Here is a 6000-nt window from a genome sequence, read left to right as displayed (position 1 = left end):
TAAGCTGGATACATCATTGCCAAAGCAAACGAGACCACTGACAGGGGTCTTACTCTGTCTACCTAATTTTGGGCCCTTCGAGTGAATCGCAGATGTGAGAAAACATTGTGTCGATGCACACCGGCGCTTTTATATGCACGTTCGACTCGAAAGTCAAAGAAAAGGGCTTTGGGCTGTTTAAGCATGTGTCACACAGCCGCTGGGCTCAAATGAGGCAGTCAGCTCTGAGACGGAGTCCCCCTGGGGCACCGGGTGGCGTCCGGGTCTTTGGGGGCGTCGGGCAGGCCTCCCTCAAGTTTAGGCTGCAAGGGGGATGTGTAGGCGTTCTGAGGATGGAGGCGTGGCCATCGGGAAGCCCCGCCCAAAATAGGTTACAAGGGGCACGCGTAGGCTTCTCGTATACGTCGGGGTCCGGAGCCGGCCCAGGCTGCAAGGGGGATGTTCAGGCGCTCTTCGGGAGGCCCGGTCGCAACCTGATCGGCGCGCGTGGCTTAGGCTGGGACCGTACGTCGAGTTGCCCCCTCGTGGTTCTGCCCAAGAGAGCGCCTAACCCTTCGTTCCATGACTCAAAAATTAGGCACTTTGGGCATTTTTCTGGGGTCCCCCGGGCGTCGCCGCCGCCCCATGACGCTTCCGTTCGATCGCGGGCGCTCTCCCCTTCGTTTCAGCACCGCCGGGCTGCACTGAATAGATTGGGGGTCGCTTAGCATTCCTCCATAATAGCCGTCTCCCCGTGTCTGCTTTATCATAGTTTCACTGTATATGTTGACTGGCGCTTGGCTGCAATCATTCATATCTTTACTTGTCTCAGACATGGGCAATTTGTTCTGCTGTACCCTCCATCTTCTATGTGGTTCATCGTTCCACAAGTACAACCCTACTCCTGCACGTAAACATGGATGAACTTCACTCGTGCTTCGTTGACAGCGCAAACGTTCTAGGAGAAAGGCTCAAACGGTGGGGCGTTGACAACCCCTCTGACGGGGTTCTGCATGGACGCCCCGAAAAAGGGAGAAGTTCCGGTGAGAGGTCCCACCGAGATTTGAACTCGGATCACTGGATTCAGAGTCCAGAGTGCTAACCATTACAACATGGAACCCGGTGTCAAACGGTTGCCGACCCGCCAGATCGCAGAGTGAAGGCCGCTCGGTCTGGTGACGGCAAAGAGATCTGCTCTAACGAGAGCAAAGCGACGGACAGAGTAACGCTTGCCGAAACCCGGGATCGAACCAGGGACCTTTAGATCTTCAGTCTAACGCTCTCCCAACTGAGCTATTTCGGCCACGTCGACTTGCGCAGGCCTGTCCGCGAACGACCCCAGGCGCAGTAGCCATGAGCGATGGACAGGATGCAAGAGAAAAGTCAATGGCCCGTACGGGGATCGAACCCGCGACCTTGGCGTTATTAGCACCACGCTCTAACCAACTGAGCTAACCGGCCACGAGGCTCATGCTTTCACGTTCTGGATTGCCATAGCGCTCTTTGAGCGTCGTACCGTTAAGTGGAAGGCCTAAAGCAGGGCTCGTCCGGGATTTGAACCCGGGACCTCTCGCACCCAAAGCGAGAATCATACCCCTAGACCAACGAGCCAAGCTGTGTGGCGCTATTGTGATGTCCAGCCCCGTGGGAAAGGTATTTCCACCGCCTGTGTGCCCCGTTTCATTGAGCCGAGGCAACGCGCGTCTTTCGCAGACAACGCCGGGGAATTAGCTCAAATGGTAGAGCGCTCGCTTAGCATGCGAGAGGTAGCGGGACCGACGCCCGCATTCTCCACGTCAGTGGCTTTTGGAGCCTCCTTCACGCCTTCGTGCGTCTTAGCCCTCCCTATGCTACCTGTCGAGGCTCACCGCTGCAGAAAAAGGTCTTCGTGTTGATTCCTGCTCATATGTTCAGTCACAAAACGCCATCAGGGTCCGGTGTCGCTCCTCGCTGTGGCACCTCGACACACATGACAAGAGTCTCCCATATGGTACGTGCATTGCTTTTACCCAGAGCAACGTGATGCAGGAGCTTCACGTCCAAAGACAATCGAGTTGTCACTTAAGATTCCACACGTTTTCTCGCAGTGTTACTTGCATTTTCAATAAGCCAGTGTGCACGTGTGCTGTGGTGCGTCTCTTTGCGCTTTCCTGTAGTTTCTTGAAAAGCGTTATCCACCCTTAGTGTTGAGCAATTGTCAAAATAAGTCCTTAGCCCTGGGCATGAAAAATCTCTCTGCACAAATGTTTTTTTTTTAGTGTGTTTGTTTGCAATCACATTAACGTATCAGACATGGGCAATTTGTTCTGCTGTACCCTCCATCTTCTATGTGGTTCATCGTTCCACAAGTATAACCCTACTCCTGCACGTAAACATGGATGAACTTCACTCGTGCTTCGTTGACAGCGCAAACGAACGCGTGTCGAGCGGTTGCCGACCCGCCTGATTGCAGAGTAAAGGCCGCTCGGTCTGGTGAAGGCAAAGAGCTCTGCTATAACGAGAGCAAAGGCGCTTGCGAACCCCGAGTCGGACGGGTTTAGATTCAGTCTAACGTCGATACTTATCGGCAGTGATTGCTTCATTCCGTCATTTCAATTCGCTCATGCAATCAACTACTAAAGACACATGATTACCTTTGGCGTTTGTCTATTTGGATAGCGCTGACCTTTGGGATATGTGTGTGGCTGATATCGAGAGTATGTGTAATACAGTAGAAAGTTTACAGTAGTACGCTTGCATTCATTTACTACGGTGCACTGCATTGGTCACAGTCTGGTGAGGTGTCACACTGTACAACAGTACAGCCGACTGTAAGAAGACATTCTGACCATATTGTATAAAATAGTATATTATGTTACAGTTTATGGCACACACTCGCACTGTTCCTGAATCTTCTACAGAGTGAAAAGGCGAAGGTTTCATGATGGGCGAGGTCACATGTTCACTGAAGAGCAAGAGACGGCTATCGTGAATTTGGTTTTGGCCAATAACGCTATTAGAATTCGTGAAATATACACAACCATATCCTTAATGATGCCACAATTTTTGCGAACATAAATGCTGTGAGTCCCTCAACAATACATTGTGTGCTCCAGAATTTTTGTTTTCGTACCGTGTACAGTAATACTGTATTCACAACCAGCAAAAACATAAATAAACACAAGAAATAAAAAGTTTGGTTTCAATCTAGCTTTTGTTTTTACAGTGAATTTTAAACATCTCTCTGCCAATTTCTTTCAGTCTTGTACAGAAATGTACAGAGGAGCTCATGAAAGAAGAGCTTTAGGTTTTGAATAACTGTGTGTAAATGATATATCCCAAAATAAAACATTATGGTAAAGGTGTTTGCAACAGAAGACAAATGTTTGCTTTTGAAATGTGTTTGTGATATTTTGAATGAAGTGCTTCGTTTTGCAAGAGATGTGTGGCATTTTGCATTTTGTGTGTGCAATTCTTGGATTTGTGTGTAAAGTTTTGAAAAAAGAGGCAACGTTTTGAAAATGTGTGTAAGCAGTTGAAAAAAACTGTAACTGCTGTGAGTTCACAATATGTGGGTCTCCAGAATGTTGTTTTGTACTGTGTACATGATATGGTATCAACCGCATAAACAAATATTAAGAAATAAAAAGTTTGGCTTTTGTTTTTACAGTGAATTTTAAACATCTCTCTGCCAATTTCTTTCAATCTTGTACAGAAATGTACAGATGAGCTCATGAAAGAAGAGCTTTAGGTTTTGAATAACTGTGTGTACATGATATATCCCAAAATATAACATTACGGTAAAAGTGTTTGCAACAGAAGACAAATGTTTGCTTTTGAAATGTGTTTGTGATATTTTTAATGTAGTGCTTCATTTTGAAAGAGATGTGAGGCATTTTGCATTTTGTGTGTGCAATTCTTGGATTTGTGTGTAAAGTTTTGAAAAAAGAGGCAGCTTTTTGAAAATGTGTGTAAGCAGTTGAAAAAAACTGTAATAAAGTCTTGTCATTGAAGCCGCTTAACATCAAAGTACTACTATTCACGCATAACATTTCAGATGAGTGTCTATTCAATTCATTACAATGATCCAACTATCAATTGATCCAACTGCTCAAAATGATAAGTAACTGTTGCATTACTCTTAATGCATAGTTGTATGGAAACAGACAAACATGTTTAGATCATGAAAGTTTCAAGATAACGAGATTCATTGTCAATAAATTAGCGTGGAGCATGAACCAATTACACTACATTATCTATTTCATCATCATTCTTTACTATCAGACACCGTTTCTATGGTCCCGTGTACCACCTTTTCAGACTATTTACAGTATTGACAGTACTGCACTGTATGGACGCAGGCCCTTGTAATTGCTTGTCCAATTCTGCCAACTCGTTACTGATGATTGAGTTCACATTGTGGAAGGAATATATAAAAAATTGATTGGGATCCAATTGCAACAACGATATGTAACATGGAGCCGGCAGGTGATCCAGGTCACAATAGAGGTCAAGCAGTGGTGGGAGGAAGACGTGTTGGTCAAAGGAATGGCAGGGGACAAGCACCCATTCTGAGAGGTGGTCCCAGGCCTCGTTTGAGAGGTGTGGGGGAACATGGTAGAGGACAAGGCCACGGACCAAGACAGCGGAAGCAACAGCAAAGAGTGTCCAGTGAAATCCGAGCAAAAGTTGTAGACCATGCCATAAATCATGGGATGACAATGACTGAGGCGGCTACAATGATACAACCAAACCTCAGAAGGTCAACCGTGGCCTCAATCAGAACTTTCCGCAATGAGACCCGGTAAGTTATCAGCATGCACTAAACATTATGCTACTCTCAATTGCCAAATGACCGCATACCAATGTGTATCACAGAGTATGTGATGTGACCAAATGTCTTCTTACTGTAATGTTCCCTGTAGAATTGAGACTAGGCCAAATAGGGGAGGCAGAGGCAAAATTCTGACTGACCAACAAGAGCAGGCTGTGGTCCATTTGGTTCGGGCCAGAAATGATATTCGCCTTACAGAAATTCGCCAGCATATCTTGGACAATGAAGACATGTTTAACAATGTGGAATACATACGTTTGCTGACTATTGCACGCATGCTGAAAAGGGACCAGGTGTCTTTAAAACAACTATACCGTGTGCCTTTTGAAAGAAATGCAGACAGAGTGAAGCAAATGAGGACTGAGTATGTTCAGGTATGTTCAGTTTCAAGATGGCTGTTGTAAAATTCTACATTGTACAGTAATCAGTCAATCTCTTTCCAAAATGTATTTTTAGAGGGTGATGGAGCTGGATGCTGATGACAACCATCACGAATTCATATATTTGGATGAGGCAGGCTTTAACCTGGCCAAGACAAGGAGGAGAGGTCGGAATTTCACTGGCCAGCGGGCAACCATCCAAGTACCTGGACAACGTGGGGAAAACATTACCATGTGTGCGGCTATATCAGAAGATGGTGTGGTGGGACGCAGACCTCATATTGGATCATATAATGCAGCTCTCCTTGTAATCTTCCTTGATGAGCTTGATCAGGTCTGTAGAGCTGATGGCGTGACCTATGTCATTGTGTGGGAAAATGTCAGATTCCACCATGCTCATATGGTGCAAGCATGGTTTCAGGCCCATCCACAAATTCTCACCCTGTATTTACCTCCATACTCCCTTTTCCTTAGTCCAACTGAGGAGTTTTTCTCCACATGGAGGTGGAAGGCCTATGATAGGCACCCTCACGAACAAGTCACTCTTCTCCAGGCCATGGATGATGCATGCAATGACATCACAGCAGATCAGTGTCAGGCCTGGATTCGCCATGCCAGAAGATTCTTTCCAAGATGTTTAGCGACTGAAAACATCCATTGTGATGTAGATGAGAACCTGTGGCCAAATCCACAAGACCGGGTTGATGAAAATTTAGAAGTACAGTAATCACTCCAATGTTTTGCTTTTTATAGTACAAGCAAGCAAGTTGAGGAACACTGCATTTGATGTTTTACAGTACTGTCTTTNCTCACCTAAAGCATTGCTAT

General features: G+C 46.0%; 4 non-coding genes across 4 annotated transcripts; all 4 read right to left on the bottom strand.

Annotated features, from left to right (window-relative positions):
• Nucleotides 1–1027: 1027 nt before the first annotated feature.
• Nucleotides 1028–1099, bottom strand: trnaq-cug (transfer RNA glutamine (anticodon CUG)). The gene has a single exon. It is a non-coding gene; the product is annotated as a tRNA-Gln (tRNA).
• A 110-nt stretch (nucleotides 1100–1209) lies between these two features.
• On the bottom strand, nucleotides 1210–1282 carry trnaf-gaa (transfer RNA phenylalanine (anticodon GAA)). Its single transcript has one exon. It is a non-coding gene; the product is annotated as a tRNA-Phe (tRNA).
• Nucleotides 1283–1366: 84 nt separating this feature from the next.
• trnai-aau (transfer RNA isoleucine (anticodon AAU)) lies at nucleotides 1367–1440 on the bottom strand. The gene has a single exon. It is a non-coding gene; the product is annotated as a tRNA-Ile (tRNA).
• Nucleotides 1441–1518: 78 nt separating this feature from the next.
• On the bottom strand, nucleotides 1519–1590 carry trnap-ugg (transfer RNA proline (anticodon UGG)). The gene has a single exon. It is a non-coding gene; the product is annotated as a tRNA-Pro (tRNA).
• Nucleotides 1591–6000: the final 4410 nt, after the last annotated feature.

Source organism: Triplophysa rosa, unplaced genomic scaffold (genome assembly GCF_024868665.1).
Source record: "Triplophysa rosa unplaced genomic scaffold, Trosa_1v2 scaffold9_ERROPOS9350460+, whole genome shotgun sequence".
Lineage (NCBI taxonomy): Eukaryota > Metazoa > Chordata > Actinopteri > Cypriniformes > Nemacheilidae > Triplophysa > Triplophysa rosa.
The sequence above is the reverse complement of the archived record's forward strand: the minus strand, read 5'-3'. Positions and strand labels throughout refer to the sequence as shown.